This window comes from Marmota flaviventris, chromosome 4 (genome assembly GCF_047511675.1).
Source record: "Marmota flaviventris isolate mMarFla1 chromosome 4, mMarFla1.hap1, whole genome shotgun sequence".
In the NCBI taxonomy this organism is placed as follows: Eukaryota; Metazoa; Chordata; class Mammalia; order Rodentia; family Sciuridae; genus Marmota; species Marmota flaviventris.
The window spans coordinates 99,582,810-99,597,115 of NC_092501.1; positions in this window are offsets into that span (position 1 = coordinate 99,582,810).

Below are 14,306 nucleotides of genomic sequence, written 5' to 3' on the forward strand. Positions count from 1 at the left end.
ACCCTGAGTCTGGACAGAAACAGTCCGATAGGTTGGAGGCTTGGATGGAACATGAAGTTAGAAGAACAAGGAAACAGCAGCAGATGCAAGACTGATTCTTCTCAAGTGGGTTCTGATTGCTGTTGCAGTTGCCTAAGGACATCTGACTCTGGCTCCTTCACCTTTCCTAAGCAGATGCTGCCCAGTTACTCTCCATGGAGTTTTCACGCCTTAAGTTCAGAACTGAGGCTGCATCACCGATCACTCTTGTTCTGAGGCTCCAGCTTCTTGGACTGAGCAGCTAGTGACTGGTTCCTCCAGCTCTTTAGCCTACAGCCAGCCATTGTGGAACCATCCTGCTTCTGGTTGTATAAGACAATCCAATAAATCCCCTTTTCATAATTGTGTGTGTGTGTGTCTATCCTGTTGGAGAACCCTAATACACACTTGTTCACAAAATGCCCCTTTCACTTGCCATTTGACCAAGGAACATATATCCTACCCACTCAGTATCTACTCATCATCCCTTTCTTCCTGGGGCTTAACCCCAAATGAAAAGTGGGTCTAGATGGATTATCAGTCAATTGATATAACTCTGTCCTCCAGGGCTCTCTCAGATGCCCTTCTTTTATTCCATCCTTCCTTTCCTCTTTCCAGTGATTCTTCAATTTTCCAATGAAACTTGTCAATACAAAGTTTGCGTATCACTTTGAAGTTTTCATTGCTGCAATAAATATCACTAAACATTTTCTCCAAAAGGTGACCTTCAAAAGGAATGAATCGCATAGATCCATTATGTGTCATTCTCCACAGTGCAACAGTGACATTTGCCTAACAACATAAACTTAGACGACAGATTTATTCTGTCATCACAAGCACAAACATACACTAAGTGTACTGATTCCAACTGACAATGACACATCTGTGAGTAAGAGACACAAAATCAAAAATAATCAGTGAAGCAAATATCCGTAAAGGCTACTTCTATTTTAAAAAATATGACTCTGACAATTTTATTTAACAAGTTTAACAGCTATTTGATTTTTTATATTTGGCATGTTCCAAAATACTTAATGCACTTCTTCAGTATATGATACATATTATTCAAAAACCACACCACCATTATGATTATTTCTCTGATTTAATTTTATCCAGTGTAAACAAAAAGGTGAGAGAATTTGCTGAAATTATAACGGGCTAATTATTTGGTATTGCTTCATTCTATAACACAGGTGTGATGCTTACTGACCCTATTTCCTAACATTAAAATTTTCAGGGAAAAAAATCTTTAGTTAAATAATATCTGAGTAGTTGCAACAATGGCAAGGTGGATGGTTTTTTATTTGTTTGTTTGTTTGTTTGTTTTGTTTTGTTTTTTGCTGTGCGTGGCTTGGATCTGACATGGATTTTGTGAATGTTTGAATTATAAATACAAGTTACCAATATAATGCAAAGTTAGAATGACTGGTTACTCTTCAAGTGTTGTCAGATCTAACAAGGTCAAAATTCAGAAGCTACTGAGTTGATTTCCCTGAATATTTTTTCCACTTTAACACATTTTCATTAAGAAAGAAATACAAAATGATAAGGAAACAAGTCGATGTTCATTTCAGACCAAACACCAGAAAGTGATGAGCAAAGATGTCTAAGAAAGAATCACAAAATATAATTTATTAAAGAAATAAATATTGGTATGATTACTAGAGTAAATCCAAGACATTTTGATAGCTAATATCTCATGTAAACAATTTTGGAACATTTGTTGTTCCACTGTGGCTTTTGCTAGGCTCAATGGGAAAATGTGATTTGGGAATTACAGAAAAGAAGTGCTAAAGGGATAAGTATTTGAGTAATAAATGGTTTACTGAATTTACAGGTAGGTATGTGTGTATAAAAATCTAAAGAGAATAGAAACAATTTTTAACGTTAGGACATAAAATACACTAATGACACATATTCATGTATGTACCTCTATCATCATATATATCAAATATGTGCCCACTCTAGTGTGTTTAATATTGAGCAAGATATACAGATCAACCTGCCAAACAACTTTGAACTATTTTGTATTTGAATATCAAATATTTTGTGGTTAAAAAAAATAAAGACATAAAATCAATTTTCATGCATGTATGGGTTTGTTGGTATGAACCCAACTACTATGTATAACCTTAAAGCACTAATAAAAAAAAAATTTAAATTAGATGAAAAATTTAATTATGAAATCTAAGAGTCACTTTTCTCTATATAGAAAATCAGAATTTTGTGAGTTTTTATAGCATCGAGTGAAATTTTAAGTAATAAAGTAGTAAATACCTCATAATTAAGGAGTTTAGCTTTTTAATATTTTAGAAAAGTATTAACAGACTCAATCTGGTAATTTATGATCATATCAATACATCTCTAAATTTCTCATAAGTAAGCATCAGAAAATAAAAGCAGATCATGAATATTTCAACAAAGTAGATAGTGTTTATGCTCAAACCCCACAAAGATCAAAATCACTGTTGTGAATCGGGTCTTCCCATTACAAATTCCAGGCAACTGTTATATTTCTGAAAGCAAGGAAATCCTAAAGTTTCATTGCAAATAATCCGTAAGTCATTGTGTTCTATTACCAATTATAGCACAAATGAAAAGAAAACATCTTTCAGCAAAACAATGTTAAAGTGAAATATTTTCAGTCTTTGAAGCTGTGGTATCCAAGGCAACCCAGTTGTGACTAAATGGTAAAATTGATGTAAACCATTATGGGAAAATGCAGAAAAGGGTTTATAATAGGAAGTAGACTATTGTTGTCAATCATCTCATGGTTTGAATACGAGTTGTGCACCAAAGCTCCTGTGTTACTGCATGAATGTTCAGAGGTGAAATGATTGGAAAGTGAGATGTAACCTAATCAGTTCATGGTAGTTTGAACAAACTGGGGGGTAACTGTAGGCAGGTGAGGTTAGCTGGAAGAGGTGGGTCACTGAGGGTGGGCCCTGGATGGATTCATCTTCCCCATGACTTCCTTCCCATTCCCTCTCTCTGCTTCCCAGCCATCATGTCCTAAGCAGCTTCCTTCTGCCTCAACTTTCTGCCTCACCCTTCTGCCATGATGTGCTGCCTCAAAAAAGGCCCAGAGCAATGAGTCAGCCAATCATAGACTAACCTCTGAAATTGTGAGACAAAATAATCTTTCCCTCCTCTAAGTTTTTCCTGTTAGGTCACAGCAACATTAAAGCTGAGTAACACAGAAACTGGTAACAGGAGTGGGGTCACTGCTATGACCATTTTCTGACCAAGTGGTTCAGAACCACTTGGAACTGGTTTGAGGGAAGAGTTTGGAAAAGTTTGAAGATGCAGGCTCCATAATGTTATGGTGATTCTGGTGAGCTCAGAAGACCAGATGCTGGTAGAAATGAGAACTATGCTCATGAAGTTACAAAGGGGAACAAGGACCTATTGGGAACTGGAATAGAGTAGAATAGAGACCATTCATGTTCTATTCTGACAAAAAAAAAAAAAAACTTATCTTCATTTTGCCCATGTCTTGAGGCTTTGTGTGAGGTCAAATTTAAAGATGATGGAGTAACTCATCTTGGGGAGAAGATTTCAAGGCAGCACAATATTCAGTCAGTGACATGGATTCTGCTGGTAACTTTTAGCCAGATTTACTGTGAGAATTAGGAGCAAAAGCAAATCTGAAGGATTGTTAAAACTTGCAGTTTGACCAGAAAAATGCATGTAAAACTGGGGCTAAGAAAGATATTACAGCCACTGAAGAGACGTTTGAGAGCATAGCAAGAATTTGCAGGATCCAGGATATAAAAAGTAAAATTCCTTTGAGAAGAAATAATGGGGGTTCCCTGTTTGCACAGAGGAGGGGGCTAGGAAGTTATTTCACTGTAGTCAGTCACTCAGGCACTCAGAGACAGCTGCAGCCATGATTCTGGGAGGCCCAACTACTGCTTGAACTGGTGGCAGACCTTGGAGTCATCCATGTACTACTGATTCTGCAGAAATGCAGGATGCCAGGGGGTCACTGAAATTTCCAATGAGATTTCAGAGGAAGACCTGGAAGGCTAAGCACAGTAGCAGGATTGAAATCCCTGCTGGCTGCCTCTGCAAGGGTCTTCATAAACTGTGAAGGTGAAGGTGAAGCTGAAGCTGGAATGGAGACCCCAGGAATTAAGAGATTACAGTAATACAGAATGTCTGCCAAGAAAAGTTGCTGGTTGTGCAGAGAGCCAGGCTAAAACTGACAAAGCCAAAGGGGTGGGGCTGCACAAGCATCTTGCCACTATATGTCCTAGCAATGTCACAGGGCCTGTTTGCCTGGCTGGGTTTTGGGCTGTTTTGGTTCCATCTCTTCTTTCTATGCCCCTATTTCTCCTTTTTGAAATGTGAATGCTTACTCTGGGCCACTATATATTAGATACATGTAACTTACTTTTGATCTTAAGTCTCAGGTGAGACTTTGAACTTCAGCTTTTGGGCAATTCTAGAACTGTTCAGAGTATGGGACTCTTGGAGATAAATTAAATGCATTTTGTATTGTGAGATGGGCCATGAGCTTATGGGGACCAGGGGTGATATGTTATGATTTAGATGTGAGGTGTCCCCCGAAAAGCTTCTGTGTTAATGGAGGAATGTTTGGAGGTGAAATGATTGGATTGTGTGAGCTGTAACCTTTGAGTCCATCTGAGTTTGAATGTACTGACTGGGTGGTAACTGTAGGCAGGTGTGGCATGACTGGAGGAGGTGGTCACTGGAGGCATGCCCTAGAAAGGTGCATCTTCCCTGTAGCCACAATTTCCTCCCTCTCTGTGCTTTCTGACTGCCTTGTCCTGAGAAGCTTCCTTCTACCATGGCCTTGTGCTATGATGTTCTGCCTCACCTTGGGCCCAGAACAATGGACCTGGCCAATCATGGACTAAACCTCTGGAACCATGAGCCAAACTAAACCTTCCCCAGTCCAAGTTGCTCTTGTCAGGTATTTTGGTCACAACAATGCAAAGATCATTAACACAAATAGTAAAAATCTGTTCTAATAGTAAAAGAGTATTATAATTAATAGCAAAAGAATCTATAATAGTAACTGTACGATTATTTAGCTAATTTGAGAATTTCTAATAGTACATCCACAAATGTAAAAAATGCATTATAAAATTTTCTATTTCTAAAGTTTTACATAATACTCTATTATACATTTATATAGTAAGTTTATCCAGTAATGATTCTATGAGCCTAGTTACAAGCATCACATTGGACAGTGCATGTTATAGTTTGGATCTAGAATGTTCCTAAAAAAGCTTATGTGTTAGGCAAAGCAGCAGTGTTCAGAGGTGAAAAGATTAGATTATGAGGACTATAAATTCATCAGTGGATTAATCCATCTGATGGATTAATAATTTGAATGGATTGTCTGGTGATTATTATGGGCAGGTGGGGTATAGCTGGAGAAATAGGTCACTAGGGGATTGTCCTTGGGGACTGTCCCTTATCTCAGGCTCCCCACACTTGCGCATGATCTTGCTCTCTCTCTCTCTCTCTCTCTCTCTCTCTCTCTCTCTCTCTCTCTCTCCTTCCATCCCCTACCCTCCCTTAATCCCTCCCTCCTTCCTGGCTGCCATGAGCTGAGAAGCATTCCTCCACTATGCTCTTTCACCTTTCAACATGATGTTTTTGCCTTGGAGCCAGCAGATCATGGAGTGAACCTTTGAAACTATGAAGCCAATCAATATAAACTTTTCCTCCTCTAAGTTGTTCCTGTCTGGTATTTCAGTCATAGTAATAAAAAACCAACTAACAGTGCATTACTAGAAGAAAAAGTACTTATAAAATTTTTACTGGACTGCCCTTATTGGTAAAAGGTACACATATAAAATTATATGTTTGATGCGCTTAAACTCCAATTCACAGATAACAGTCATTGTGATTGTTCTAACATATAGATATTATCTTCCTGCCTCTATTGCATATGAGTTATATATTATTGAATTTACCTCATATTTTCATAAGGATTTGCCAACATGTATATTTCTGCCACTATTTAGTGAATACATTGAAGGCTTGGATCACATCTTTCTCATCATTGCACATCTTCAATAACATCTGGTCCATGTAGGTTTTCAGCCAATGTTAAATGAATGTATGATCTCTTCATAGTCTGGTTTTCTTTCCTTGTTAAAATAAAATTCTGATGGCTATTGAAATAAATTATACTCTTAAGATAACTGTCAATTTTAATGTGAGCATCATTGAACTGGGTCAGTGATTTTTTGTTTTCAGAATTCATAAAACTCTTTCCCTTACATTCACAAATATAAATAAATTATCAGAATGCTAGACCCCCTCAATCTATAGTCCGGAGAAAAAAGCGCTTGCCTGCATGATGAGGACCCCTTCACCTACTACTGCCCAGCCTACAATCAAAAATATTTGTATCATTCAGTAAAAAAAAAAAAAAAAAAAAAATCTTTATTTTAGGATTCACACTGTGTCTGACACTGGGCAAATATGTGAAGTAATTAGAAACTTCCACTCTTTTCGCCATCCCTGAGGGCAGAATAGACACACAACTAAATATTTTATTAAATAAATATTTTATTTATTACACATAAAACTGGTGAAACTGTACTCAGATTGGCTTAATTGGCCATTTCCCCACAGAACTAATCATCTATAATTTATATTGTTCACCTTGGACAGTTATATCCAAACCATGCCACCATTGTTACAACAGAAATCCACCCCTTGGTATTATTTTTCTGGAAATTTTCAAACTATACACAATGAGTCATTCTTATTACTACTTAGTAATACTGATAACCCAACTTTTATTTGCCCAAGTATCCACAACACAAGTAGCCTCATCTCTTTGATATGTAATACTAATCACAATTAAACTCACATTAAATGAATATTAATTGTTAACATATAATATTTATTTTGTTAAAATACCTTGAATCCAATCCTACTTATGGGGGAAATCTAACCTTTAAGTATTTTTCCCATTCATTTTCATTTCCAACTCCAACTCTGTTGCTGGTGAAATATTAATGGCAGACTCGTCTCCCTTCTATGAATGGTCTCTTTGGCCACCTGGACCCAGAATAGCCCACTTTCCTTCTTTTTCCTGACAATACACACACACACACACACACACATACAAACACACACAAAAAAATGCATACACACACACACAACAAAATTACAGAAACTGGTGTGTAATAGACTTCAACTTATAACTAAATGCTACACGTCTTTTTTTTAATGTTCCTTATTCACTTTAACCACTAGAATTTTTTCAATCAGTTAATTTTTAATAGATAATATGTTATCATTGTAAAAAGTAGAGAAAAGTGGAAAGGAATCCTTTCCAGCCTAATTCTCCAGATTGTTTCCCCAGAACTAATCACTATTGTTGACTTCTTATGTTTCCTCCTAGAGATATTCCTTATTAGAAGAAGTATTGTCACTAACCAGTTCTTCTTTTCAATAGTCATTGGAAGGCTTTCTATTCCTCTCTCACAATATTTTAATGAAAATGGGTAACCTTTCTTAAAATAAAAAATACACGTGTTTATAATGTACAACATGATGTTTTGAAATCTGTTTATATTGTGGAATAGCTTAATCAAGCTAATTAATATCTGCACTACCCCACATGACTATTACCTTTGTGACCAGCACAAAGGTAGTGAAGTTGCTGTCCACCATATGACAAAGAGAGGTCATAAACTATTTCCTTTAAGTAAGAAACTCAAAGTTATATCATTCCTTTTTATGACTCAGTAATATTTTATTATATGGGAGTACATTATATATTTACTCATTCATCCACCAATGGAAATTTAAGTTGTTTACATCTTTTTGCTATTGTGAATAGTGCTGTCATAAATGTGTATACAAGTTTTTGTTTGAAAATCTGCTTTCAATTTGGGGAGACATACACCTAGAAGTTTAATTGTTGGGTCATGATGTAAATCTGCTTAACGTATTGTGAAATCCTCTTCCATAACTTTGACATTGTCTTCTCTTCCAAAACATTTCTGGATATCCCACCATAGTTCTCTCTAGTTCACTGTGAAAACCCCAAACTCTTCTCATCTTCTTTTATAGAGTAGTTCAGATGGTTTCTTTCACACCATAAAATGAGTTCATCTTTACAAAAGTTGTCCAATAAATGGTCAACTTCATAGGAGAGAACAATTGAACACTACCAGGAACATAAAGGAGAGCAGGTAATAAATAATTTGTTTCTTTTGGAAATTCTTCCCTCACCATGACTCTGTTACAGAGAATAAGACATTTTTCCAGCTTAAGCTCCCTCTAGGCAACTCTCAAAGTCCTGTCTGTTCTCTCTGACCATCTGGAGCCCAACCTTTCATTCTTCTAGGGCCTCTTTTTATCACACACGTTTTAGAGGAATTATTTGTCTTTGGCTACACTGCTTTACCACGGTCTTGCTTTTTACTACTATCTCTAGTACCCCATTTAGAAAATGAAAAAAAATACATGACAGTCATTTTAAACAGGTAGCTTTATGATTTTGACAGGAAACAGTTGTAATCTGACGGCAGAATGGCCCATTGGCATAGCAACAGCAGGATGTGATTTGATTATGATTTCCCCCACACCACCTGGGTGTGCTGTGCATATAGTCAATGTCCAATAATAACTTCCTCATTGATTTATTAAATAATTATTCAACTGGCACAAATTTCCAAACACCTTCCATATGTCAATGTCTTCAGCTAACTAAAATGCTGTTTATATTCTGGAAAACAAAGTAATGTATTCACTAAAACTGCACATTTGCAAGGTAGCGATGAAACAAATTTGTCATTTTAGTTTTCTTCTGGGTAACTCATTTCAGTCAAGATTATCTTTTCGAGTGCCTCGTACTAAGAATGATCATCTCTGGTGTTAAAACATTCAACCTCAAAAGCTAAGAAAAGATAAGCATCCTTGAAATATATTACAGTAAAATGTCTCTGCTTCCAAATAATGGGAGAAAGTCCAATATCATGCCTGAATTTTCCAACTACTCAATATTTTTAAAGAAACATAACTATATTTTTTATTTGTTCCTTATATGTAGGAACAAATGCCTCAGAGGGAATATAAATAAATATGTTCATACTTCAAAAAGATATTTAAAACAATTCCTATTATGTAGTAATTTTCTAAAACATAAAGCCATCTAAATAAAAAATAATTCACAGTTTGATAAAGAACTTTTAAGGCATCCTAAAAGAATGGCATATTTACTGAGTTCCATTTTTACTCTGGATTGTCCTTCACTACAAGAGACCAAAGAAATAGATTTGAGATGATCCTCCTAAAGAATATACACATTTCTATGTTAGTAGGATCATGCTGAAGACCCAAGAATCCCACTGTACTTATAGCTGCTTCGGATCAGTGAGTTTTTTCATTGCTTCACACATCAGAGGAGACTCTCCTTTCTGCATAGCTCCTCACTGCAGGTCACTTCCATCCATTTTCACATTTGAGTTACTGAGAACTTGCTCAAAGCAAGTGGCAGAAAGCCAGCTCAAACCTGATCCAACCTGAATAAAGAGTCAGATCTACACTCAGGGGTTAAAGGACCAAACTATCTGTCTGTCTCTCTCACCCCTTGTGTGTATGCATTTTTAGACTCTTTTCTTTTACAAAAATTCTGTGTACATGATGCTTTGATATACATAAACATAGTGAATGATTGCCACAACCATGTAAATATAACATACCCATCTCCTCACATTTGTGTTTTGTCATTTGTTCAACTGTGGATTGTGATTACTTCTAAAATGAACAAGAGGCCATTATGACAAAGGCAGTTCAGTTTTGACCCCCACAACAAAGAAAAAGAGAGAAACTCACTGTTACCTCTCCCTGCTTTAGTGGTGGTAGAGGTGGTGGTGGGGTGTGTGTGTGTGTGTGTGTGTGTGTGTGTATGTGTGCTTGTGCATATATAAAGAAGTATATAAAGTGTATATAGACGTGTATAAAGAAGAGGATGGATGTACCTATAAAAGGAGACTCTAACAAGCACCACTTTGTCCAACTCTGGACATTGCCTCTATCCCTTTGGCCAAAAAGACAAGATGTCTTCATTGCCAGAGGGAGGACACAGGAAAGGGGGCATGGGGCACTGACAGCACCAGACAGAGAGGAAACATGCTAAAGCAGTAATAGCACAGTCAACCACATAGTTTCTGTTACACAGATGCCTTGGGTCTCACCCTGGCTACCAGTAATCCTCTGAAAAAGAAATTCTCTGCAGATCATGCACATCTTAAAATAAGCCACAGTAAACTGCAGTTTTTATAAAAGTACATGGTGCTCTGTTTGAGGTGATTCCGACCTTTCACCAGCAGGCACCTTAGATCCTCAACTCAAGCCCTACTGGAGAGAGCTTCAGAAGAGCAGGGGATGTGTCCAGCTGTGATTTCCAACTGTGTTCAGGGCCTGAGGTTCCGAGTCCAAACCCCATGAGGTTATTACTAAGAAACATCAACTTGATGGAAGTGTTCAGGACTGGCAATTTCCACTTTTGTGTAGGTTTATGTTTTATATCCAAATTCAGCAGAAAATATCAACGCTCTTTCCAGTTCAAATGGTGAGTCACACATCTTCCTTTAGGTCCCTGCCAACACGTACAATGGGGAGGAGTGGGGCTGGAGGTCGGGAAGGAAGGGTCCCCTGAGAATACTGGGAAACGAAGAATCAGGCAGGAGAGGGGACAAAATTTGCAGTTTCCAGAAAGATATCTTTATGTGTGATTTACCAAGGTATCACCTTGTAACAAAGGATGGCATGAAGAGCAGTTTGAAGTAGAAAAAAACAAACACATAGAAAAACAGGACCTAAAGTAAGGGAAGTAAACACAAGTGGCCTAACAAGACCAGGCAGTGATGGGAACTAGTTGAGGTAGCCAAGAAAGCTCATGTCCATGCCCTAGAGGCTCATAACTGCAATAACTGGAGTGCACAGTTATCTTAAAGTCCCCGTTCACCACCTTCAATGTTTGTGTGTGCTGCAGAGTTGTGTCTGATTCCCATTTATTTTTCCAGTTTTCAATCCTGTAATATCATTTCCTCCCATTCGTGGTAATTTGACCAAAAGCCAGAATATTATACAAAAGATCACAGAGCTCATTTGAGTCTCTGGATGAGCTCTCTGGCAGGTAATTGTCAAAGCATAAACAACCTGATATGGAGCTGTTTCAAAGCCAGCCTTTAAGCTTTGTAAAGACAGCTCCATGTCAAAGGCCACTGGTATGGTCTGAATGTTTGTGTTCTCCCCCTCACCCCAAATTTATATGTTAAAATCCTAACTCCCAAAGTGGTAGTAGTTGGGGCTTTGGCAATGGTGATTAGGTTGTGAGGGTGGTGCCCCATGAACGGGATTAGTGGCCTTGTAGAAGAATCCCCAGAGAAAACCTGCTCCTTCTGTCATCATGAGAATACAGCCCAGTGAACAAGTGACGTGGGCCCTTGCTAAACCCTAAACCTCGGGTCCCTTGATCTGGCACTTTGTAACAGCTACCTGAACAGACTGAGGCAGTCACCTTTACCCCAAGGGTGTGATCCCCCAGGAACACCAGGTGGAAGTGTGAGTGGACACCTTGGCCCTCCCTTTCTGGTGGTCTTTGGATGTGAGTTTCTCATCTGTAGTCCCCTGAGACAGAACCACAGAAATTCTACTCAGCTCCTAACATCTCAGTGATCACTTTTCAAAGGAGCTAATGCCTAGATGAGAAAAGTGGTAACAAATGTCAGTTTCATTTCTTCAGGGTTCTTGGCACCTCCAGCCCTGGGAGCTCTCTAATCCTTTTTGACAGACATTTTCTTAGAAGGAGGGGTTAGTCTGTAACAAGCCAATCCCACCCCTATAATTTTAATGTCTCTGAAGAGAAGCCTTCTTTGATCCTAGAGCGCTTTTCGTTTTTTCATACCCCTACATTTCTATTATAATTCCATAGTCAATGACACCTAAAATAATATTTCTCCTGGGTTTTCTAAATGCAAAATGTATATCTTCCCTATGTAGATGACAATATCTCTGAAGGCAAGATTCAAATTGTACACTTCTTTCACTTCTAATATCCCCTGAATGATTGCATAGTATTATTATTGGTGTGATATTCAGAAGTAGTAAAGTAAGTATTTCAAAGATTGGTTTCTACCTACATTCCAATCTGGTAAATCCCTCTATATCTCTTACCCAGCATTTGCACTCTTAGAAAACTTCACTACAAACATCCATGTGTGCACTTGAAAATGCATATGCACATCTTATCCACTGACCATGCCCACACAACACTAGTTTGCTATAATTTTATCTGCCTCTGAAATATTTGACTCTGAATACACGTATATGGGTGTATCACAGTCCTTTACCAGAAACAATGTCCGTGTCCACATATGTGCCTTTGTATTTTCCCCAGGCCTTGAGTTCTCAGTCAGGGAGAACTGACAAGAATTCCAGCCAAAATTGTAAACACCTCAGCCAAGACTGCTGTCTGTCTCATCTAGTGTCAAGCACATTCTGCAACAAGTGTTGTTTGCTCAGCTGCGGCCTCTTTTTTCTGCCATTTACTTTGTATTCTGGCAAATAATATTGACACTACTGCATATCAAAAGTATGCATGTGGCAATGCTGGGCCTCCTTCAAAGAAGAAAAGGAAACACATTAGACTGAATGTTTAAAAGCAAGGTTTATCCTGGCTCCAGTTGCCTACTGGGAAATGATAGGAGTGTTGGAGGTTAAAGAGTAGCAGATGATTTGAAGTGTGTGGGAGTCCTCTAACAAAGAAGGAACATCATAAAAAAAAAAAATCACTGCAGTCTGGATGATTGGTGAAATATTTTATGGAAGATATCTGGAAGAAACTAGGGCAGAAGGTCAGTTAAGATTTCAGAGAATATGAAGAGAAAGGAATAACAATTGCTAAAGAATGAAACAAAGAATACATCTCCATAGAGACTGGCCTCAAAACCTCATAAATTCTCTGTAGTACCAATTCCATTTGTGTTTCCATTTTAATTTATGCTTCTCCACTTCCCAAATTCTCACAGGGACTATATGTACAGAGATTTCTACTCCAGAAGGGAAGGCTTAAATAACAATAGTAATCCTTACAAATAAAAACTACCATCTAAAAAGCATATAGAAAAAAATATATATGAGCAAATATCATCAAGACATATTTTAAATAAAAAACAATGCAAAATAAACAGTATGACCCCATGTTCTTTTAAAAATTCTGTGACTTTATAGCTTTATAGTTAAGACAATAGTCTACATTTACAACATATCTATATCTATAGGCCAGGAAAAAGTTCTAGAAGGATACTCACTATTATGGACTGATATTATGGCCCCTTGAAGTCCTAACCCCAAAGGTGTTGGTTTTAAGAGATGGGGCCTTTGAGAGGTGATTACATCATGAGGGTAGAGCACCATTGAATGGAATTATTGCCCTTATGAAAGAGAATACAGAAAGCTCTCTCACCCTCTTTTCTGCAAGTAAGATTACAACAAGGTATCAGCAGTTTGCCACCCAAGAAGAGCATCCTCCCAGAACCAACCATATTGGCACCATGGTCTTAGACTTCAGCTCCCACAACTGTGAGAAAATAGTTTGTTGTTTAAACCATCAAACTATGGTATTCTACTGTAGCCTAAGACACATATTAAATGTCATAGGGATATAATTTTGTTCTGTGTCCTTAATAAAATGTGGTACAGAAGAAAACTATGTCACTATGACAGAATACTAGACTGCTTACCCTCAGGTTTATTCCCTATGGATTTTGCCCTCTAAACTTCACTTGTTTCTAGAAAATCCCTCTCTTTACTTTAAGTTGTTCCTAATCAATGATTTAATTTCACCCTTTCTGCTTCTCTATTCTATTAAAAAAAATTGATAAGCCACTTCTCCCACCCAAATTAAATTTGGGGTCCTGAAAAGAAAAAGAAGTGCATAAAAATGATCTTGAATAGCTTTTTGAGGAAAAAAATAGCGAATCACACCATATTATGTGTGATGGCATTTTAAGATGATTCCTGATTAATTGTTGGGGGATTTTTTTAAGGAAATGTTTTATTGGAAGCACCATTTCTAATATCCTAATCACAAAATAAGTTGAAATACAGAATTCTTTCCAAACCATAAAGTCATCTCAAGAACAATTTCACAAATGGCTGGTGGAAATAACTGGTAGCATATTCAGTCAAAGCCATTACAAACAACAGTGATAAAATATGTCACAAAGGCAAAATGGGAGGGGTGAGGGTACATGATTGAGTTTCTTTATGTGGGAGAA